This window comes from Pleurodeles waltl, chromosome 1_2 (assembly GCF_031143425.1).
Source record: "Pleurodeles waltl isolate 20211129_DDA chromosome 1_2, aPleWal1.hap1.20221129, whole genome shotgun sequence".
NCBI classification, from domain to species: Eukaryota; Metazoa; Chordata; class Amphibia; order Caudata; family Salamandridae; genus Pleurodeles; species Pleurodeles waltl.
The window spans coordinates 387051962-387077404 of NC_090437.1; positions in this window are offsets into that span (position 1 = coordinate 387051962).

Below are 25443 nucleotides of genomic sequence, written 5' to 3' on the forward strand. Positions count from 1 at the left end.
TCTGGACTGCTTTGAAACTAAGACAAAATGAAAAAAGTAAAAACAGCAGGATGTTATGAAGTACTCACGCATGGCATGGGACATACTAGACATGATGTGGAGATTATTGAACTGTCTCTCATCTTTTCCGCTCCCTCATGCGAGCTGCCTTTAATGGAGCTGGGCAAGTAGAGTGATGAGAGGGGAGGGACACAAAATGACCAATCAGTACATGGCTTCATAATAAGGCCATACAGCAATGAATCATGTGTTGTGATTCTGAACCTCCCCCACTCTACCTCAAGTGCTTGACTAGAGAGGCCTCTCCGTGCCTGAGTCAATCCAGATGCTGCTCCTCTCTTGCTAAGTATTTTAGCAGACAGCATGAGAGCATTGTCAGCATTGGCAGGGGCAGGCATACCTATCACTCCTTAGGAGAATGTTATCCCTCAGCTTGCTAAGAGTTGTGCAGTAGGGACAAGCCTAAAGTGAGCAAGCTGGGGTAGTCACAGAGAGGCGTCTGTCCAACCCCACATGTGCACTTCACTTCAAGGTCAGACCCAGCTTGCTTTCAAATCAAATGGCAGCTAAGCACCACCTAAACCCACCTTCACTTACAAAGAAAGGCACCCGCCCCGGCCAACTGCTAAAATAAAAGTACTGTAGCTGAGAAAAATAAGCTTTTAATAAAACATTTAATTGGGGGCGACAAATACAGGGGGCAACACTCTTACGCTCCAGTGGAGAAACCACTCCTGACTGAATACATTAATTAAAAAAATGGACTAAATTAAATCTAAAACATGTCAAAAGCTATCTGTGCTGCATGTTAGTCGTCAACAGGAGGTAAGGTTCGATGTTATTAACAGTAGAGATATTTTTGACATCTAAACAGTACATCTAGCCTCAATACATTTCCCTAGAAGTACTGTTTTCAATAGAGCTTTTGAACACAAAGCATCCACAGATGACATATTAAAGTTATCTGATTTCTCAATGCTTTCTAGCCTGCTTTTCATGTACTTAAGCCAACTTATGCATGGACCATTAACCAGAGACAAGCAATCAGAGATCATTCAACAATTAAAGCCAGCCTTTTGATTTGCCGAAATCGATAATCACAGTGCTGGTGGATGAAACCTTACTCAATCTTCTAAAGATCCACTTTCACCTCAGTGATGCAAATAAAAGATAACATCCCTTCTAGTACTGCAAGTAACCTACATAAAAAAGCATTTAGAATCACGTGGATCCCTTTACGAATTGTATAGCTCCAGATTTCTGCTACATAAACTACATATGTTGTAACCCACAAATCAATATTATCCTTAAAAAGATCAGCAGGGACCCCATCTGGATCCTGCGCTTGCCACTGCCACTGGCACTCCTGCTAATAGCTGTCCTAACTTCCTTGACATCAATGGAAAGAAAATACACTGACCTTGCACTAGATGCATCAAATTCATTGATATCTGAATCATCGATACCACAGAAAAAAATAAAATGTTCTTCCCATTTAGTTGTTGATATAACAGTAGGAAGAGTAGGTCTCTAAAACATGGGCAAGTGATTATCATTCAAATTCTCCATTATTGCCCAGGGTGCTTGCGTGCTCTAAAGATGCCCATGATTCCTCCCTAATTATTGTTTTTCTTCCTAAAATATACTTTTATATTCACACTTACACTTTTATAAATCCTCAGGTGTACATGGTTTTTTCTTCACTTCTAGTTTTAACTGTTTATGTGTGTTGGAACAAGATGGTCAAGTAAGCTGCATGGTTTCTCTACAAAATTGAGGCAGGGGCCTGTCATAAGCCTACTAAGGCCCTGACAAATTAACCTGTAAGCATTCAGAATAGCCAATGGTCACTATCTGCATCCAAACAGATGATAAAATAGTCACCACTGTCCCGCACCGAGTCACTAAAGACTACTATGATTGATTTTAGCCTATTTTAGTAGTACACCTTTATTTTTGGCTAAAACTAGATAGTTTTGTGCTGCTGAACAATTTATCTTGTCAATCGTAAACCTAACGGAGATAACAAATGTATATTGGTCCTGGCATAATGAGAAAGAACCCTAAAATCTACAATGAAAGAACGCAGATACTAGGAGAGCACCATAAAATCAATATTAGAAGAAAAAAACATTCCTAGGACGTTCTCTAGCTTCTGCCTTTCTTCGTTTTTATCACACGTTAATGGAGAAATGTAAGTTAGCACTACTGATAGACCTGACATCCTCGGCAGGGTTTTCCCTCACACCCTATAGTACAGCACCTTTAGCGGTTGTTGAGGATAGCACTTTTACAAATTAGATCAGGTCTTTCACATTGCTCCTCGAGGAAACACCAGTTTTAAACACTGTTTTTCCAAGATTTGTCCTTTTTTTATTTGCTTCTGGTGACAAATGCAGAGATAAATATTGTGCACAGTCAAGTGGCACTGACCTACCATAAATGCAAGGAGTTACTTGACTTCCAGGCAAGCTGTCATGAAGCTCACTCAAATTCTGTCTCAACAGGGCAGTAGAAGGTTCCTCAATCGAAGAGTTAATTACCCCCAACCTTTCCTCTACTGAATTGATTTCCTTATTCAATGCGAGTGGAGTCATCCTTACAATTTGAAATCATTGAAGTGTTCCTATTTGCCATGGTTAAGCAAATGAATGAATGGCTTAGACCAGCCCAGCCTCCTCCAGGTTCTGACTGGCTCAATAGGTTTGTCTTCACACAGGTGCAGTCCAGATGTGTCCTAGGCATGTGCCTGTGATGAAGCAGAAAATGAAGGTTTTGATTTATTAACGCTTAAACGTAGTGCTGGAATAATCATGTGTGACATTAACCGAATTAATAAAGATTGTACGGGGACAAAATGTGCCCTCAGAGTAGTTTGCCATCATTTATATCCGTGCTTTATATAACGTGGTGAATTAGAATTGCACTAATCCGACATAATCATAAACGTGTGCTACGATTTGCTTGTTTGAAACGTTTTAGCTTAGCATTACTTTAGCAGAGGCTTTGGCCTAGTTGCCTGGTCTCACGGTTTAGATGCTCGTATTTTTCCACTGTGCTATTAAACGTGTATTTTTGCTTGAAGCTGTACTTTTCCACAGAAACCGTTCACATGCTTATCTTCAAGTTAGTGCCAGCCTGGCATATTTTCTCTTTAATTCAAGGTCGACTTGCAGGTGCGGACAATGGAGGCTCTGAGAGTAAGCTAATTGGGAAACAATGTTGCGATCTGCGTACCCATCTCCAAGGATAATGTATGCTTAAGTAAAAGCTTGAGAACTGTCGTTTTTGATTGGTCAATTTGAAGCTAACCTATGAACCCTCCAATGGAGACCCTACTGGACTTGAACTGTTGTCTATAAAACCCAGGTGCACAAGAAGAAGGTAGTCATTATGCGCCACTGCGGCCATTACCAGCTTGATACCCGCCATTTTGCAGACTTCGTAGCTATTATGGCCCACTTTGCTGCGACGCCATTTTGAGAGACTTTGAGTCTTTCTCTAATCGAGAGAAAGAGACTTTAAATGATTCTTGCCCTAGAGACTTTAACTTTGATTTGATCCCTTTGCATGAAGTAATAGTTTACCTTGCCGCCGTGAGGCATTTGCCCCGTCCACCCCGGTCCCTTTGTCCCGTCCCATGCTGATCGAGAAATGGTACCCATGCTGACTGAAGAACGGTACCTGTGAGACGAAGACTTCCTTGTATGCTGATCGTAATTGGTAAATATGAAAGGAAAATTGTAAAATTGCATTGTGTTTCTTTTAGGTAACCAACTGCTGATTTTGGTAAGAGCCCTAGTTAGGAGTTTTCTAAATTAATGTTGCTAAATTGTTTTTTGCATGAAGTCCCACATGCCGATGCTAATTTGAGGTTAGACGAGGTTTTCATCTGTCGCACAATGCAATTTGAGATCTTGTTATGCTGACTAAATGTACGCAATTAGTTCATTACAGATTATCGTATTAGTGCTTTGCATTGCCATTATCGAATGCCTTGTGATTCAAATGCTACATAGATTACACTTGTTTCGACGTTATGGACAGCTATTAATGTTCATATATGTTTATCATTTGGTGTTGAGACACATTTATATTGTGCTAGCTTTGTTAATATAGGGAAATAAATTCACTAACTTCGCAATAAACTGGTGTGGTTATTCCTGACTGAAAGGTCAGGGTTCGCCGAAATGTATTCTGGATTAATTGTAAAGTGTTATGTTGTTCAAGGTGTTGCTTATGTTCGTTATTGATTATTAATTTTGATGAGATTGATCGATTAAGAGTACAGAGAGTTCCCACTAAGTCAAAAGATTCATCGGCCTAAAGAGCGTCCGAACGTAGGTAAATTTGTTACCCCGTTCCGCTCTATCAGTAGATGGTAGCAGAGGATGGTTACGTCTTTTGGGACCCTGTACTATTAAAGTACATGGTGTCGAATTAACGGTTACGCATTTTGAGACCCCATTCGAAAGGTTGAATTAGATTTTTCTTGGGTAAAACAGATTGACAAGATGATGATGGGCTAGGTCCACCGCGACTTTCCCGGGATCTCGAAGCTTGCGAATGGAGAGAAAGGAGATGTGGAAACAGCATTGGCAGTACTAGTGATGGTATGAGTGAAGTTAGGGTTTTGCGCTTGCACAGCTTATTGCCGCAGGGTGTGTGAAAAGGTTGCGAGGGTTTTCTTTTAAGGATAGCGGAGGTGCGACTCCGAGTGTAGAAGTAGAGAAGTCGTCGAACTTCATAGAGATAACGGAGGTGCGGCTCCGAGTGTGAGAGTAGGGAAGTCGTCGAACTTCATGTGCGTGTGGCGCTTTGTGCATGAAAAGGTCCACGTGGTTGTTGTTGTTGAGACGGGCCCTGCGAGGTCAAGAGACTCCGGAGTATGTTGATCCATGTTGTGGTCTGGGCGGTTTAGTAGGTTGATCGGGCGTGGTCAACGAGTCGGGTACGTGTGTTAGGGAGTGAAAGAAACTTCGACTTCGGGCTTTGACGAGATTCTAAGTGCACTAGAACAGATCATTGACAAGTTGAGAGTAGGTCTGCGGGTCAGATTTGCTTGCGAATGTGGGGACCGAGAAAGACCGAATAGCGGCCGAGGCTGGTGAAAGAGATCGAATAGTGGTCGAGGCTGGTGAAAAGTCCCTAAGGTCCTGAAGCGATTGTGTTACCCCTCCTGTAGTAAACCGACAGATCTGTTTTATTTTTTGGTAGCTCGCAATATATGCAAGAAGTTGTTACGAAAAGAGGTGAGTGAAGGAGGACTAGCCGTGAGGCTTTGTCAGCCGCAGTGTGTGAGTGTGACGTCACTAGGAGCCGCGCTGGGATAGGTTGGTGGGTGAGACGGGTCGCGCACGGATTGGACGCAGTCCGTGGGACTCGATTGGAAGGGGAAAGGCAGGTGAAGAGTATTCCGGGAATTAAAGTCACCTATCGATTACAGATTTTTGTGGAATAAAAGTTATCTATCGATAAGAGTTTGTGGAATTAAAAGTCAAATACAGGTTATAAACTTGGTTAAATAAAAGACGAGAAAATGAAATTCCTTAAAGCATTCAGGAGCGCGATGAAGGGGGAGTCTTACATTAAAGCGAGCGTAGGAGAGGAGACGCCGCCCGAAGGTACACCAGCTTACATTGTAATGGAAGAAAAGGGGGTAGCTCCGTGTCTTTGGCTAAAGCAATGGCACAAGTTGACAGAGAAACATGGGAGCGTAGCGTTCCCGATATATGGGACATTCAATATAAAGATTTTAGAGAATTTGAGATTCACGATGTACGACATGAAGGTGCCTCCAAGGCCAGCACAGTTTGAGGCTCTAGCAATTTGGGAACTAATGGCCAGACAGCAACAGCAGAAGAAATTTGAGACCAGAATGAGGAAGGTAGAAAAGACACTAGCGGATGCTAGGTGGGATAATGCACAGAAGGTGTGGAGATCAGATGTATTGCAGGGGATAAAATTGTTTCCAGCAATTACTAAGGAAGGAGAAGAGGCAGGTAAGAAAGCCACCTGTAAGACAGACAGAAAGTGTTCCAAGGATAGAGAGGACGAGGAAAAGTTGAGAAGAGAAGAGGAGTTAGAGGATGAGGAGTTGATAATGCAATTGCTGAACGACCGTCCACCGCCTTATGCAGAGAATGGACAAGGTCCAAGTACCAGTTCTGCCCCTCCGGCACCGGTACAGAACAGTGAAACCCAGAGTTCAGGAGCGTCATCGGGATCTAAGGACCCGAGTCTGCTGTTCACCCCGCAGATACCGCAGGTTAGGAGAATATATCCAGATGTGCCCGTGTTGAAACCGGCAGAAAATTATCAGCCGCAGATGCCAGGGTGCTACAACGGTGATAACGGTGCAGGAATGATTCTAGATCCAACCGTAAGGGGAGTACAGAATGGTTACAACCAAACAATGGCACAAGCTGAATCAACTCAGTTTTTGATGCCTCAAAAGCAAATGCAGGGAGGAAACGCACATGCTCAAATGACGGGGAGTCAGATGGGCATGCCGGCAATGATGACCCATGGTGTGGGCATGAACATGCCACAGAACATGGGGAATGGACAGAACCCAGATGCGATATCCTTACCCATTACTGTAGGTCCAGCGGTACCTCTGTATAGTCAGCCTAATTCGGGTCTGAACTGTCAGGGATCAATGCTGCAGAATGGGACGGAAAGAAGGTGCATAGAAAACACTCCAGGGATAACTCCGATAGCGGCTCAGCCAAATGGATCGGGATCCTTGATGGAGTTTAGTCCCATATGTGCTCAGTCAACACTGGTGAGGTCGAGCCCCCCACTGATAATACCTCTCACATCGAACACTGAAAAGCTGCCACAGCCATCGATGGCAGTTGATGTGAACGCTACCCTGATGGGGGTGAATGCGCAACAGTTGACACAGTGGTTCAACAGTCTGAATTCCACACAAAGTCCAGCTAGTGGGAAAGGAGAAGACTACATGAATAGGGTCAGGTTAAACATGGAAGCACAAGAATTGGTGGAAGGGACTATGGGTGTGAACAGGTTAGAGTCCTACACAGAAGAAGAGCTGAGGTATCTATGTCCCAGGATTACGAAGGAAGTGAACAAGATACATAAGAGCTTGCAAGAAGCAGCTGACAGAAACGGGGTTGACATAGACAAGACGAAGCACTTGAGCAGGAGCTACAGGTTAGATTTTGGGACCACAGATTTTGAACACATGAGGTCAGCAGGCATGAAGACACACCTTAGAGAATTGCTGCAGAGTGCACAAGTGTGGAGGTGCTTAGACAAGTGGGAAAGCAGGTGGGTAAAGAGGAAGGACAAGAGGAGGGACAGTGCTACAGAGCACAATGAGAAAAGACCGCAGAGTGGTGATACAGTAACAATGTTACCAATGAGGGAAACAGCAGGAGGAAAATTAGTACATGTACCATGGCACAGAAGCGACATTCAGTCCTTTACGGATGATTTTCCCAAACTAAGAGAGAAGCCGATTGAATGGTATCAGCAGACTGATAGGTTTGTGAAGCTTGCAAAATGTCTCTGGGAAGACCTGAATACTCTGTTTGAGATTGTGGTTCCAGCAGATTTGTGGGAGGATTGCAAAAGAGCTGTAGGTTGGCCGACAAGTGAACCAGAGAGGAACAGGGAGACAGGTGCACCATCACCTTTGGTGATGAGCTTGTACTATAAGGTGATTGAGCATTTGAAAACGAAGGTACCCGCGAAAAACGTGGATAGGCAGAAGATTGACCGAACTGCCCAAGAGACTAAAGAATCAATTCATAGTTACTATGAGAGGTTGTTGAAGGCGTTCAAGAATTATAGTGGCACGGAAACAATTGAGGCGAAGGACATGCTTCATTTTGTCTTCAGATTTGTGGAAGGGCTGAGGCCAGAGATAAGTCAGATGATAAAGTCACATTTGATTTGTTGGCAGTCTAAACCGATCGATGAAGTCTTGACCTATGCGAAATACTGTAGCGACGAAATTGAAGTGAAACAGAAAAGGTTGAAAGAGAAGGTGATGATGATGCAGCTTAAGGCAGCTCAAACAGGTTTCCAAGGTTTGCAAGGTCTGCAAGGTTTGCAAGGGATGCAAGGGTTCCAACAGCAGGTACCGCAACAGCAGTTGCAGTTGCAGGGAAACATGGCGTTTCAGCCACAGGCCAGAGGCAGAGGCAGAGGAGGTTTTGTGAATAATGGTCCGGATTTGAACACTGTTGTGACGGGTGTGCAGGCAATGAAGAAGGTGATGCCGTGTCACGTGTGCGGGATCATCGGTCATTGGAAACGCGAGTGCCCGATGGTGGTGCAGGAAGGTGCAGGTGTAGGTGCAGGTGTAGGTGCAGGTGCAGGCGTAGGGGTTGGTCGGCAAAACAATGATGTCAATGCATTTCAGACAGTGAGAGGACCGAAAATGAGAGGTCCAAACCCAAATTTTCAGACTGTAAATCAATTGCAGGGATTACAACCTATGCAGCCGCAGCAGATGCAGATGCCTCGTATGCAGATGACGCAAATGCAGCCGATGCAACAGCAGTTACCTATGGTACCTAATCAGCAAATGCAAATACCCTTGGCACCAATGAGTCAGCAGCAAGTGATGGTTCCTCCACAGGTAACGGGTCAGGTAATGAGTACAAATGGCACAGTACAACAGTTCCCCTTACACAGTGAAAGTGGAATAAACAACGCATGGGAGAGTGAAAGTTCAGGAGAAGAAGGAGATTGTGTGCTTGCGGCATCCTTGGAAGTTGATCAAAGAGGTCCGTACGTAGAGGGAAGAGTAATGGGTCATCGTGTCTCATTCTTGGTTGACACGGGAGCCACACGTTCAACAGTTAAGAGAAGCGAAGTACCGAATTTGCCACTCTCAGGGAGGACAGTTCAAGTGGTGGGAGTAGCAAACAGACATCTGACGAACCCGATAACAGATCCGGTTCCAGTCAGCATCGGTAACTATCAAGGGGTACATCAGTTTGTGGTGTGTGACTCAAGCCCGATAGCACTGTTAGGGAGAGACCTATTGTGTAAATTGGGTTGTTCGATAATGTGTTCAAACGAAGGAATAACAATAGAAACGAGCAATGATGGGGAATAAGAGGACAGTGTAGAGGGGGATGAAATGGAAACAGTCGACGAAGAGTATCCTCTGATTTGTCTCTTCCCGATGATAACTGAAGAAGAAATCCCAGCTGAATTACGAGAGACAGTCGGAAAGGAAGTGTGGGACATGACAGGGAAAGAGGTGGGATTGATGAAAGGAGTGGAACCAGTAAAAGTGATGGTAAAACCCAATGCGATCTTTCCCCAGACCCCACAATACCACATGCCACAAGATACCCTCATGAAAGTTGCTCAACTCATTGACGAATTTGTAAAGCAGGGGGTACTGAAAGAAGTGTTAAGCAGTCCATGTAATTCACCAATAATGGGACTAATAAAGCCGAGTGGAAAGGTCCGTCTCGTGCAGGATTTGAGGAAAATAAATGACATTATAATAAAGTGCTGCCCGGTCGTACCGAATCCAGCTGTGATAATGTTTCAAGTCCCTTGCGATGCTGAATGGTTCTCAGTCATCGATTTGTCACAAGCATTCTTTTCTGTGCCTCTTCATGAGGACAGCCAATTCCTCTTTTGTTTCAAATTCCTAGACAGAGTGTACAGTTGGTGTCGAATTCCTCAAGGGTTTTCTGAGTCACCGTCAATCTTCAATCAGATTCTAAAGAAAGATCTGGAAGCATTAGAACTGCCATTCGAGTCAACCCTAGTACAGTACAGTGATGATCTACTGGTTGCATCAAAGACAGAAAGTGGCTGCACAGCCGATACCATTGCTCTGTTGAATCATTTGGGAAGGAATGGACATAAAGTGTCCCCTTCCAAATTACAGTTCTGTCAGAAGAAAGTGAAATACTTGGGTCACCAAATAGAGAAAGGGTCACGGAGAATAATGAAGGAAAGAATTACAAGCATACTTCAAATGAGTCCACCAAAGACAAGGAAGGAGGTGAGGAAGTTTTTGGGAATGGTGGGATATTGTCGCCAGTGGATTCCCAACTTCTCGTCTCTAGCGAAGCCCCTACTGAAATTGACCCAGAAGGATGCCTTGGATGAAATTGAACTGAAAGGAGATGAGATGGATGCTTTTGTTGAACTGAAAGAATGCATGTGCAGGGCTCCAGCTTTAGGTATGCCTGATTACACGAAGCCTTTCACATTGTTTTGCCATGAACGTGATGCATGTTCTTTGTCTGTCTTGACCCAAGCCCATGGTGGCGTAAACAGACCAGTAGCGTATTTTTCAGCTACTTTGGACCCGGTTGCAGCAGCACTCCCAGGGTGTTTGCGCGCCGTAGCAGCAGTTGGTATCAGCCTCACTCAGAGTGAAGGAATAGTGATGGGACACCCAGTAACAGTCATGGTCCCTCACTCAGTTGAGATACTTTTGACCCGCTCCCGAACGCAACACATGACTGGAGCAAGACTCACGAGGTATGAGACGATAATTCTGGGCTCACCGAATGTGCAGCTGAAAAGGTGCACTACGTTGAATCCAGCAACCTTGCTTCCTGGAGAAAATGCTGAAATTGAGAACGCTGAAGACGTCGAGCATGACTGCCTTCAGGTGACTGAATTTTGCACAAAACCTCGACCGGACATCAAGGATACCAAGCTTGATGTAAATGACCAAATTCTTTTTGTTGATGGTTCATGTCTAAGAGATGGGATGGGGATTTTGAAAGCAGGATATGCCGTATGTACTGTAACAGGTGTCTTGGAAGCGGGATGGCTTCAAGGAGTCTATTCTGCACAAGTAGCAGAACTTGTAGCCCTTACCAGAGCATGTCAACTGTCTGCATTGATGAGAGTCACCATTTACACTGATAGTCAATACGGGTTTGGGATTGTGCATGACTTTGGACAATTATGGTCGCAGAGAGGTTTCCTGACTTCTTCAGGATCCCCAGTAAAGAACGGGGAGAGAATAAGGGAATTGTTATATGCCATTCAAGTGCCAGCTGAAGTTGCAGTGGTAAAGTGCAGTGCTCATACGAAAGGACAGGACTATGTGTCTCTGGGAAATGCATATGCAGATCAAGTCGCAAGATTTTGTGCTTTGAACTGTATATTACTAAGGGATGACTGGAATACAATAAGTGAACCAGAACTCGAACCAGCTGAAGCATTTGCCTTGAAGGTTGTGGATACAATAGAGGAACTGAAAGCACTACAGAATAATGTCAGGGAGGATGAAAGAGATTCCTGGGTCAAATCACAATGTATAAAGAGACAAGACGAATTATGGGTTTCACATGAGGGAAAATATGTTTTGCCAAATAGTCTCTTATCACAGCTTGCGCGGTTCTATCATGGGCAAGCTCACCTAGGGAGAGATGCCATGATAAGATTGTTCAAAACTGATTGGTTTAACCCCAGATTTCGCCAAGCTGCAGAAGCAGTTTGCCATCGATGTGTCACTTGCCAGCAGATGAACCCAGGAAAGGGAACAGTTGTGAGTGTGAGTCACATTGGTAGGGCAAGCGGTCCTTTTAGCCGAATGCAGATGGACTTCATTGAGATGCCTGTGCATGGGGGTCTGAAATATGTGTTGGTGATTGTGTGCATTTTTAGTCACTGGATTGAGGCATACCCCACACGTAGGAACGACAGCCTTACAGTTGCCAAGCTATTGTTGAGGGAGTTGATACCACGTTTCGGATTCCCGATCTCTTTAGAATCAGATAGGGGAAGTCTCTTCAATAACGAGGTGATAAAGTTAGTTTGCGAAGCACTGAACATTGAGCAAAAGCTACACTGTAGCTATCGCCCTGAAGCATCAGGACTGGTGGAGCAGATGAATGGTACGCTAAAATCGAGAATGGCAAAAATATGTGCATCGACAAATTTGAAATGGCCTGACGCATTGCCCTTAGTGCTAATGTCAATGAGAAACACTCCCGATAGAAAGACTGGATTGTCTCCGCATGAAATTCTCATGGGCAGGGCTATGAGACTTCCTGCAGTTCCCGCAAACATGCTTTTGAATATTACAGATGATATGGTGTTAGACTACTGCAAAGGACTGGCTGACGTGGTTCGCTCTTTCTCTCACCAGGTGGAAGCGACCACCTTGCCACCGATCCAAGGTCCAGGACACGCACTGAAAGCAGGTGACTGGGTTGTGGTAAAGAAGCACGTGAGAAAGTCGTGTCTGGAACCCCGTTGGAAAGGCCCTTTTCAAGTGATCCTGACGACAACTACCGCTGTGAAGTGTGCGGGGGTTCCCAACTGGATTCACGCCAGTCACACAAAGAAGGTGTTGTGTCCCACAGATGAGGAAGTTGAAGCGCTGAAAGTACCAGTGCCTGATAAAGCAGTGCCGAGTGCGGAGACAGAACAAAAACGAACTGAAAGCGAACAGGCAGAAGCAGTAGAAAAGGAGATATTCTCCGACAACGAAGACACCAACTCGCTTGGGGGAGACCAAGGAGAAAGTTCAGACAGCGACGAAGAAGCTGCAGGTGACAAAGAGCCTGAAGCAGCTGAGGGTAGCAAAAAGCCTGAAGCAGCTGAAGGTGACAAAGAACCTGAAGCAGCTGAAAGTGATACAGAGCCTGACGAAAGTAACGGTGACGAAGGGCTCGAAAAAGGAGAAAAAGCAGGAGAGCCTGATCAGAGGAGGGCTTTCCCAGAAGCAGACGATACAGAAAAAGAAAAGGAGAATGTGATTGATTCCCCAGAAGGAGGGAACGAGGCAGAACAGAATGAAAGAGTTCAAGCCTCTACAGAAAAGATCGCAGGTCCATCAAATGGACACGGTGCAAAGAGAAGACTAAGCATCTCACCAATAAAAGAAAAGGGTAAAGAAAGTTTGAACGAAGGAGGAAGGCCGAAAGTGAAAGAGAAAAGAAAAGAAGTGACTGTTGTGGATCAATCGTCAAGTGAAGAAAAAGACTTGACAAAAGAGGAAAGTACCAGCGAAGCAGAATCGAAAAGAGAAGCAAAATTGAAAAGAAAAAGGATACCCAACAGGAGATATTCTGGTCCTGAATGGGCATATGCAGTCAATGATGATTGGACTGATGAATTTGTATCTCTAAGCATCGAGAACGAAGAAGAAGAAGAGATACCGATAGAAAAGAAAAGTTTCATAGACTCTGTCGATTGAAAGAGTAAATGATATTGCTTGCTACAATATAACGTGAAAGAAAAAAAAAAAACAGCTGAGACATTGTTAAACCGGATGAGACATTTGCTAAACTGATAAAGACTGAGTTATTGCCGAATTGAGACAAATGCTGCTAACCGATAAGTGACTGGCCTTTTGAAGAAGACGGTGTGGACATTGCGCTTGTTCAGCTTTGTAACTGAATTGCTAAATAGTTTCATTTATAAGTGCTTCTAGCTCTCTGATTCTATACAGATCATGGCGCCAAACAATAGAAAGAAATATTGTAAATATGTGTGTATAGGCTTGGTAATTACTTGTGTAATAATAATAATGGCAATTGTGTTTGGAATGCATGGAAAGGGTGAGAATGAGACTATTACTGCTTCTACCATTGCTCCTGTTACTGTCACTGAACTAACACCATTGAAAAGACTGGCATTGGATGAGAGACTCTTGCATGATAAGAAAGAGCTTTCGTATAACGTTTTCTATCGCTTACTAACAGAGTATGTTGAGACTATGGATGCGAAGGATTGTTATGTGTGTACACAGATACCGACATCAGTAAAGGAAGGGGTGACTTATCACCACATGCCTCTTACATATGGGATTACGTGTAGTATAGTAATGTCTAGGTTTTATGGTCAAACTAACATACAGTATTTTTACTCGAATTATGATGTTACCTTTGCTTATGTTCCTATAATAGCGCAGCTTAGCCAGACTGCAAAATATTGGGATTATAAAATTATGGGGGAATTTTTCGAGCCAATGCAACCTTTTGAAACGGCTCATGCTCATAGGGAGAACCTTACTTGCTCAGTCTCTGCTGTAGAAATAAGCTTTTTAGATCGCACAGATGATAGAAGGGCTCAAATGAAAGCGAAATTAGAAAAAGAGCTGCATACGAGGACGTCAGTAAATAATTATGATTTTGCTGCTATAAAGACACAAGGGAAAATAGCTTTAGATGCTTGGCATGTAGGGAAGTTTTGTATATATCGAGGTGAATCTTATTATGACAATATTTTTGTAGGAGCGAGTGAGTGTAAACATACGTTTATTTTTAAGGCCAAATGGACATTCATGATGAACGGACTTGACCCTGTCATTCCAGATGTATATTACATTTGTGGGCATAATGCTTATTATCGTCTTCCGAAGGGATGGTGGGGGAGATGTTATTTGGGTATAGTGTTCCCAAAGGTTTATCAACTGGATGACGTATCGATGATTCAAAAGACATCTGGATCTCATAATATCCAGAAAAGGGAGACCGCAGCTGCTGTGGTAGGTGATATATTTGGAGCCATGATTCCTTCATTAGGAGTTGTGTTGAATTCCATCAAGATACGAAAGTTGTCTACTATAGTGGATAACATGCTGACAAAGTTTTCAGGTGCTATAATCCTGATAGATGCTGAGCTTGCAGCGGAAAGAGCCATGACTCTTCAAAATAGGCTTGCTTTAGACATTCTTTTAGCAAAGGATGGAGGCGTTTGCAAATTGATTGGTGCACGCCACTGCTGTACCTATATACCGGATAATAGTGTGAAGATTAAAACTATGTTTGCTAATCTAACAAAAGAAAGTGCAGATTTGAAAGAACTGAAAGAACCAGGAGTGTGGGAGAAGGTTGGAAAGGGAATAGCTTCAGTGGGACATTGGCTTGGGGGAATTTGGAATGGAATATTATTGAAAATAATAGAAGGAATATTAATAGTAATAATTTGTGTATTTGGAATTTGGGGAATAAAAAGGGGAATAATAATGATTATGGAAAGAATTAAAAGAAGAAAAGAAGAGAAAATTATGAAAAGAATGGCAGAAGAATACAAAGCGCAAACTAGGGGTACTAAAAGGAAAAGGGAACTGACAGAATTTTAATGGAATAAAATTTGTGGGCATGATTTGTGTGATGACTAGTAGTCATCAGAGGAGGGATTGATGAAGCAGAAAATGAAGGTTTTGATTTATTAACGCTTAAACGTAGTGCTGGAATAATCATGTGTGACATTAACCGAATTAATAAAGATTGTACGGGGACAAAATGTGCCCTCAGAGTAGTTTGCCATCATTTATATGCGTGCTTTATATAACGTGGTGAATTAGAATTGCACTAATCCGACATAATCATAAACGTGTGCTACGATTTGCTTGTTTGAAACGTTTTAGCTTAGCATTACTTTAGCAGAGGCTTTGGCCTAGTTGCCTGGTCTCACGGTTTAGATGCTCGTATTTTTCCACTGTGCTATTAAACGTGTATTTTTGCTTGAAGCTGTACTTTTCCACAGAAACCGTTCACATGCTTATCTTCAAGTTAGTGCCAGCCTGGCATATTTTCTCTTTAATTCAAGGTCGACTTGCAGGTGCGGACAATGGAGGCTCTGAGAGTAAGCTAATTGGGAAACAATGTTGCGATCTGCGTACCCATCTCCAAGGATAATGTATGCTTAAGTAAAAGCTTGAGAACTGTCGTTTTTGATTGGTCAATTTGAAGCTAACCTATGAACCCTCCAATGGAGACCCTACTGGACTTGAACTGTTGTCTATAAAACCCAGGTGCACAAGAAGAAGGTAGTCATTATGCGCCACTGCGGCCATTACCAGCTTGATACCCGCCATTTTGCAGACTTCGTAGCTATTATGGCCCACTTTGCTGCGACGCCATTTTGAGAGACTTTGAGTCTTTCTCTAATCGAGAGAAAGAGACTTTAAATGATTCTTGCCCTAGAGACTTTAACTTTGATTTGATCCCTTTGCATGAAGTAATAGTTTACCTTGCCGCCGTGAGGCATTTGCCCCGTCCACCCCGGTCCCTTTGTCCCGTCCCATGCTGATCGAGAAATGGTACCCATGCTGACTGAAGAACGGTACCTGTGAGACGAAGACTTCCTTGTATGCTGATCGTAATTGGTAAATATGAAAGGAAAATTGTAAAATTGCATTGTGTTTCTTTTAGGTAACCAACTGCTGATTTTGGTAAGAGCCCTAGTTAGGAGTTTTCTAAATTAATGTTGCTAAATTGTTTTTTGCATGAAGTCCCACATGCCGATGCTAATTTGAGGTTAGACGAGGTTTTCATCTGTCGCACGATGCAATTTGAGATCTTGTTATGCTGACTAAATGTACGCAATTAGTTCATTACAGATTATCGTATTAGTGCTTTGCATTGCCATTATCGAATGCCTTGTGATTCAAATGCTACATAGATTACACTTGTTTCGACGTTATGGACAGCTATTAATGTTCATATATGTTTATCATTTGGTGTTGAGACACATTTATATTGTGCTAGCTTTGTTAATATAGGGAAATAAATTCACTAACTTCGCAATAAACTGGTGTGGTTATTCCTGACTGAAAGGTCAGGGTTCGCCGAAATGTATTCTGGATTAATTGTAAAGTGTTATGTTGTTCAAGGTGTTGCTTATGTTCGTTATTGATTATTAATTTTGATGAGATTGATCGATTAAGAGTACAGAGAGTTCCCACTAAGTCAAAAGATTCATCGGCCTAAAGAGCGTCCGAACGTAGGTAAATTTGTTACCCCGTTCCGCTCTATCACCTGTGCAATAGCTTTTCTGCTGTGCTAGACAGTGCCTCCTCTTCCCCACACAGGCCACAGGAGTTCTAGAGCTTGGAGTCCTAGGTGCTGCAGATGCTGCCTTCTCATTTTCTCCGGAAATTGCATGATTTTCGATTCCTCTATCTCCATAATAAGGGTAAGACCTGGCATCCTTGGTGTAGTCTCTGTTTTCTTTTTTGCCTCTGCTTTCTATGTTTTGACTGTGTGCTGTACTCGGTTTTTTCTGTTTTTGGTACTCTGGGCACTTTACCACTGCTGACCAGAGCTAAAGTGCAAGTGCTCCTGTGTAAAGTGTATGGGTAATTGGCTTTTCCATGATTGGCATATCTGATTTACTAGTAAGTCCCTAATAAAGTGAACTAGAGGTGTCAGGGCCTGTAAATCAAATGCTACTAATAGGCCTGCAGCACTGGTTGGCCCACCCACATTAGTAGCCCTGTAAACATGGCTTAGACCTGCTACTGCAGTGTCTGTGTTTGCAGTTTTAAACTGCCAACTCGATCTGGCAAGTCTACCCACTTGCCAGACCCAAACCTTCCCTTTTTGAACATGTAAGGCACCCCTAAGGTAGGCCCTAGGTAGCCCCATGGGCAGGGTGCAGTGTCTTTTAAAGGTGGGACATGTACTGATGTGTTTTGTATGTCTTTACAGTGAAATACTGCCAAATAAGGTTTTCACTGTTGCAGGCCTATCTTTCTGGGGCTGCCTTTAAATATCCTTGAAGTGCAGTTCCCATTTGAGAGCAGATTGAAATGTGGAGTTCAGGGTCTCTGAACTCACAATTTAAAATGACTTCTTTTTTTTGAAAATGTCACTTCTAGAATGTGGGCATTTCCTTGCTTAAACCATTCTGTGATTCTGCCTGCTTGTGTATTCCCTGTCTGGGTCAGACTGACAGTTGGGCTGTTTGTAAATCTCTACTAGACAGTGACAAAAAGGGGGCTCGGGTGATGGGCCATCTGGGCTAGAGTGGAGGGAGGAGGTGTCACTAACTCCCGAATGGGCTATGCCTGCCTTCACACACTGCAGTATCCAACACCCTGGTGTATGTCTGGAGCCAGCCTGGGAAAGGCAGGATCCTGTGAACAACAGAGACTTCCCTTTGAAGTTCGCCTACTTCAAAGGCAGAAAGGGGTGTAAGTAGTTGACCCAAAACCCCAGATTTTCAAATTACTTCTGGAACCAAGAGGAACCTCTTTTAAGGAGAAGAGCTGAAGTGCTGAGGAGAAGTGCTGCGCCTGCCTGTGACTGTGCTTTGTTAGACTATCCTTCAGTTGCTGCTTCTGCCTGTGGAAGGGGTGGAAGGGGACAAAGACTGGACTTTGTGGTATATTCCTGCTTAAGAAGTTTCTCCAAGGGCTTGGACTGCACTTGCCTCCTGTTTTGAAGTCTCAGCCTTCAAAGACTTTCTCTGACAACACCTGGACTCATGGCTGAGACTCCTGTGCTGCCAAGTGGTGCCCTATCCAGTCCGTGGGCCCTTGAAAGGTGAGGCTGGTAGAACAAGGACTGAAATCCATGCCAGGGAACAGTGCGGGAAAAATGTAGATGCAAAACCTGCAATGCGGCTGTAAAAACGATGTTCCACCCCCTAGCGGCTGTTTTCAACACATCACCTGCATTGCGGCTGGAGAAACAACACAACACCCACTTGCAGCTGCTGAAAATAACAGAAACCCCATGCAGCACAGTTTTCCATCACCGTGTGACCCGGATTTCTCATGCATTGTTGCTGGGTGTCAAATTCATCGTGAACCTGCGCAGATCCGAGGAGCACTGTCCCGAAATCCACGCATCGCTCTCTTGTGGTGGAGAAAAATGACGCATCGTCTACCTGACCGAAGAAGAAACTACACATGACCTCACTTGCAAGTAAGGAATTAACGCATTGCTTACTTTTCTGATGCACGCTCGCCCGTGCAGCTTTATTTTTGATACAAACCAGGTACTTTGTGTAAAAACAATGTTTCCATTGTTTCCTATGGAGTAAGACTCTTTTTACTTTCAAAATGAATAACTCACTTGTGCATGTTGGATTTTTGTCCTTTTGGTCTTGTTTGATTTAGATAAATATTGCCTATTTTTCTAAACTGGTGTGGTGTCCATTTTGTAGTGTTTTCACTGTATTACTCTTTGTTTTGGTACAAATACTTTACACATTGCCTTTGAAATAAGCCTGACTGCTTGTGCCAAGCTACCAAGGGGGTGAGCAGGGGTTATCTAAGTGTGTAACCCCATTGCCCTGACTAGAGTGAGGGTCCCTGCTTGAACAGAGTTCAAAATGACTGTCAACCAGAGGCTCCATTTCTAACAATAAGTATATGCGTTTATTTATCTAGAGAGCTCTATAGCCTTTCTGCTTGGAGTAGTAACTCTTTCGTCGTAAACAGAGGGCTCTGTGTGTCAGAAAATGTGCAGCAAACCTCAAAGTGATGGAAGCAACGCTTGAATTATTCCCAGCCACTGGCAATTACTCAATGCCACATTCCAGACCACTGATTTTCACCAACTTGTCACGCTAGACAGAGACCAGTCATTGCAACTCAGTGTTGGTTCCACCGCAACAGGAACATTCCAGCCCGAATGACCAGGCCAGGTCCTCTCAAAACTGAAAAACAAGCAACCCCAGACTAGTTTTGCCCTACTTCACCTTCAAGAGTTAAATGCAGCTGGAGTGCTGTGGCTCAGTGAACATCAGACCCACAACTGGGGGTACCCACTGCGCTGGGCAATCTACTGCTACAAACAACAAAGTGAAGGAAGGAATGCTTGAATTAATCTTCGCCACTGGTGAATCTTGAGGCCACTCTTGAACGAGATGAGTCATATGCATATCTGTCTTGTTTCTGTTCTACTAGGTACTGTCCAGCCCAAGCTACCAGGCCAAGCCCAGATTCAGACAAGAACACTAGCAACCTCAAATTACTTGCAGCCTACGTAGTCCTCGTCAGAGAGGTATAGCTTTAGTTTTGTGGCACTGTGAGCTCTGAACTCAATTGATCCCTGAGCGATCGCTAGTGGATGAGATGATGAGATTAAGTCAAGCATTCCTTCCATGACATTGGTGTTTATTGCTGTCTGAAAATACCGGCATACCTGAATGAATGTAGGAACATGACACGGAGGCAATGAAGCAGAAAAGAGCCATGTCATAATAATGAGAGTTATATAGGTAAAGCTTTATTGCTATCTGTTTTATCAGTAAAACATTCTTAAAAGGCAACTTTTTATCAAGTATTGTGGTTTATCCTGATACACCGAAGTGCAGAGCGAAGGTAAGGATTCTCAGCGTGTTTTGCCACACAAGTCAGCCTGCAGTGTGTGAGTAAAATTTTAGGAACTAAAAATAACCCTCGCAGCAACATAATTATGTCCTTTCCTTGCAGGTTTAGACAAGAGGTGTTGCTGTCCTTCATATCACTCTTATTTATTAGTACCCCAGATGTTTAATTAACATGCCTGCCAGCAATAAAAGTTCTGGGAAAATATATGAAGCAATGAGTTGTTTACATAGCAAGTTAATAAAGGATGTCTGCAGCATTGATTACTCTGGTGAATAGTTGCATAAATAGAACAACTGTTTGCTTACTGTGGCTTATTATTCTGAATTGCCCACTTCCTGAATTAGCAGGAACTGACTTGAAGCTAACAGATAATGTGCCAAAAATGTAAACAGATAATGTGCCAAAAATGTATCATATGGATTTCTGATTGAATGAGGAGTACGATAGGAATGGTTGATTCAGCTGTGGTCTGCTGGCTCTGGAATGCTCAGATTGTTTTATTGGCCCTGCCCGGCTGTCATATTGGACACCTATATTTTCTTCAAAGGATCTGTGTTGTTAACATCACAGTGAGCTCATTTCATCATTTGTAACAAAACAAACTAGTAATAGTTTACAAAGTAAATTAATGTATCCGTGCCAGCTCAAAAGACAATTTTTACCTTTTAGTGGACTTTTCACAAAATCCTTGGGGATCCCTCTGATCACACTAGCTTGTTTGTGAAAAGAGTACTTCATTATGGACACAGGATAAAGCACTATTGCATATTTTGGGCCCTCAGGCAAGTACAATCCTTTCCGCACTTGACTCTCTTTGAAGAGAGAGTGAGCAGTGCAAGACTTCTCAGGGAGGTAGTGGGGGACAAAAGCTCTGAACTTAACAGTCAATCATCAGACACAATAAAGTACCGACCAGCCAAGTGCTTATCTTTTCTGTACCTCTGTTCTTTAATCTCACAATATGAAGAAGTACTATACTGTTTGATAGGAATGCAATATAAGGTTATGACTCATGTCGTGTGTAACAGTGAGATAATACAGTCCTGGGTTGTTATCTCAGTTGTCTTTAACAGGTACTACAGTTCCCCTCTTATGGTGTTCTCTCTCCCCACTAGGGTCAATGTCCTGTGTGTACATTCCCCAAGACACTATGGTTTAGGCATATATTACGCACAGACGAAGATAGTGTCAAATACTTTGCCTAGTCAAATGTGCATTGGTTTCATTTGGTACAGGTTTGCACTGCTTTTTTGACCTGGTTTTGAGTGAGATTCCAAGCGTATATGTGCTGTCCACAACCTGTTCTGTCCACTTTGATTGGAGGGGCTTTTAAGCCAGGTGGCACAATGCTGTTTCAGCACTGATGTCACATTTGGGTGCAAACAATTATTTGGGTGCAAAAGTTGGTTGACGATGTTGTTTGCACTGCTTTGTGTCACGTAGCACCACTTTGAATCGTATGTGCACGTGTGCTGAAGTTTAGAAATCTGGGCCTTCTTTGTTAGCAAACAATGTAGCCATGGCTGTAGCTTAAGTTCTGTTTACAGCACCTGCTGGCTAGACTCCGTTTCGGGCATCCACACTCTGCTTGTCATTCACCCACTCAAATGCTAACAATTTAGCTGGGGATTGTCCCACACACAAGCCTTTATTCTGTAGAATCTCAATTGCTTTATTCTTGAAGATGGCTCATCCATGTACGTGCCTGGCAGAAACCCACACCGTCAATTTAGGATATCAGCAATACCCTGCTTCATTGCTTTATGATCACTTCACTATTCCTCTCCTTGTTTTAAAGTACTCTGAAATGTTGGGAACGCTAATTATAGGCAGAAAAACATCCAAGGGACAGATTTAAAAAGGGTTCATGCAGCAGAGAGCTGCAGGTAAAGTTACTAAGCTACGTTGTGTGTATGTGGGAAGCATGGTTTTTCTACACAGTGACATCCCTTCCTGTACAAAAACTATACTTTAAAGCATTTCCCTCTTTGTACGTATGCTGAAGAGGGCAGCGGCGAAGCACAGTATTTTGGCACAAATTCCTGCCTAAAATTATTTGCAGATAGGGATTTACATCAAAACCAATAAAAACCTGCTAAACCCCATGAGTGGCTGTATGGGAACCAACAACGGAAAGCCTCTGACGAAAAGTGACACACAGCGTATAAATAAAAAATGTTTTAGAGTCATGCATTCATACATTTTTACACAAGCCACAAAAATGTTGCAGTGTGGATGGGGTGTGGTCAACCATGATTGATTAAGCTCTGACCAAGCCCACCTGCATCGCACATGATCTTGGGTGCCCTAAAGATAACGCTGAGGCTATAGAGCACTGATGTCATGCTGCTGTCAATAGCTGTCAACAGTGGTTTAGGACTGATGGAGGGGGACCTCATCGGAGTGCAGAGATGAGGCGGGATGCCAGATTGACCAAGACTCACACACACAAGGTGGCAGCCATGGCCATGAGCCACTAAACCACTAAATCCTCCACAAGTTACTGACTAATGGCACAGATGACAATGAATTCCCTCAATAGCTCCACTAGGCACCCTGCCCCATTATATCACTGGGCCAAAGGTGGAGCCCTGAGGAAGAAAGAGGGGACCTAAAGGTCACACAGTTGAGTAGACACACCATCAGTGAGACAGCACCCTTTTCCCCCACCACGAAAAGGAGAGGTGAGGTGGAGGAGGTGGAATGGGGGTGGTGACCATAGGAGAAACAACAGGTGAAGCGGGCCGCCCCTAGCATTCACTGCAGTCCCAGATGAGGACCGCTCTGGAGAAGAGTCTGGCCTACACGCCGCAGCAGAGAGAAAGGCCCTGAGGCAGCGTCCTAGAACACAACAGGAGGCTAATCCTGGAAGGCCTAGAGAGAACTGGGGGTTAGAGGACGGCTACACTGACACAGCCTCCACCCAAATGCTGCATGTGCCCCTCAGGATTCCAGAGGTGGGATGGCCTGTGCCGCCATTGACACAAGTAACAGGCTCCCCCTGCATGCTACTCAAGACCCAGGCCACACGTGGCACACAAACTCCAGGGCCCACCTCCATTTTGTTCAGTGCAGCAGACCACACTGGTGGGAGGATACCAGAGGCCCTGAGAAGTTGCCCAGTATGAGCAGGAGGATGCATTTCACCAGATGATCATGTGCAGTGGTAGGTCCTGAACGGAGGGGAAGGCAGGCACAGAGCTCTAGCCCTCGAGCGCTGACTTGCCCGTGGTGGAGTTGGAGGAAGTAGTGGCTGCGAGCCAGCCCCCAGCACAGCAGTCTAACAGCTGCCCCAAGGGAGGGAAGGACACGGTCAATGAAAGACCCAGGACAGGATCCCAGGGCAGCCCCTCACGGTCCTAAATGGGTCCTGGTTCAGCAGCCATCCTCCTTGCAGCAGAGGACAAGCTAGAAAAAATCCTAGAGATGGTGCATGACACCGGAGAAAGCCTTGAGGCCCTAACTGACAAGCTGGCAATCGATCTAGGCATACTGATGGACGACCATCTTAAATTGGCAGATAAGGTAAAGCGCCTGCAGGAGGTCATGAGTGAGGTATGTCCTTTGGTGACAATGCTGCAAACTCAAGTAGATTAGCTGATGGAGAAGTTGAAAACACTGTGCGATTTGGCTGATGATGCAGAGGGCTTCAGTTGTTAAATATGAAACTGGCAGGCCTCCAGGAACAGGTAGAGGGCAGAGATATGGTTGGGTACCTGGAAAACTGGTTAGGGACTAAGGTGACCCCTGAGGGGTTATTGCCGTTTTTCTCCCTGGAGAGGGTGCACAGCAATCTGGGTTGGCAGCAGCCACCAGGGGTGCCGCCTGACCAGTGTTGGCGCAAGTCCTCAACTATGGGGGTACAAACCTGATCGTTAGAGAAGCCTGCAACAAGCCGCATTTGCAAGTGGATAACAGCAGACTGAACTTTTATTCTAACTACACTATGGCAGCGCAGCAAAAAATAACTTTGTTCTTGGATGTAAAAAGGTAACTGAGAAAGGCTGGCATCTCCTACATGCTGCTCTTCCCACTGTGAAATAATATCCTAGTAAACAACTGCACGCATTTCTTTGATTCACCAGCTAACACACGTGACTGGCTGGAGCAGTACAAAACTAGGGTAGCCTGATGCCCCGAACACCTGGCACCACTGTTTAAGCGTACATATCAAAGATGACAGAACAGACCACCTGACCAGCGATCATTTGAAGAAGCAGGTAGTGTGCTCATAGGCAGATGTGGTGGTAACGGCATTGTCCTTCTGCATGCACACCCCACAGCTGTCAGGGGATCACCTAAGTGACTTGCAGCAAGACAGCGCTGAACTTGAGTCCTCCAGTGGAAATGAACAATCCAGATCTAAACTGACCCCTGATCAGCAGATGAATTCTGTGCTGGATGATGCGGCAGACTGAGCACGTTGGGTGCAGGCACAATTCCTCTAGATTTCCTGGAATAACTGCACTCGTGTTGGAAAATGGGTTATTGGTAGGGCAGGTAGGTACCTACACCTAGCAACAAGCCACTAACCTCCACATAGGTACAGTTAGGTCTCAGTAAATTAATCCCAGCTCTACCCTTGGTAGCTTGGCATCGAGCGTCAAGGCTTAACTTAGGAGACAAAGTGTAAAGCATTCAAATATCACAAAACAGTAATTAAATAAAACACAGGAAACAGTTTAAAAATCCAAAACCAATTTATAAAAATAGCTTATATTTTTATCTTTAAAATGACACAAAAACGATTAAAATCGGTTCAGGGGAACCGGAGATATGAATTTTTAAAGAATTATTACTTTTCTAGCGCTTAGAAACAAAAAGCGCCAATCGGGTCATCTGGTTGCACCTCGACCGGGGCAAAGTCAAACTTTCAGGCCGACCGCGATGGAGCCCTGCTCGGCTACAGGTCGCGGGAGGCCTCGGTTAAAAAGTTACCTTCTGACTTAGTCTTTATTTTGAAGTTATTCTTCACCGGGACGAACCTGCCAGTTGAATCCGACCTCCTGGAGCCCTTGTCCGGATACGCGATGTGGGTTTCCTCGGTGGAGACTTTTACCTTCGGACTTAGTCGTTTTTTCGAGATGAAAATCCTTCGACCGGGGTAAACCTGGATCTTGATCCGACGTCCATGGAGCCCTTCTCGGATACGATGGCTGGGAGGTCCCGGTCAACTTTTTACGTTCGGACTTAGTCTCTTTTTTGGATGTTTTTCTTTACCGGGACGAACCACGAAGTCAGGCCGGGTCGCGGTTGAGGCAAGCCGGCTAGAATTTCCGCGGCGGGTCGGTCCCTCTCTGGAGCTTTTTTCCAAAAATTCTCAAATCTTTTCCAAACTTCTGGGGCTTCACCCAGATATTCTTTTAAGGTTCTTTTGGGGTCCACAGCTCACCCCAAGG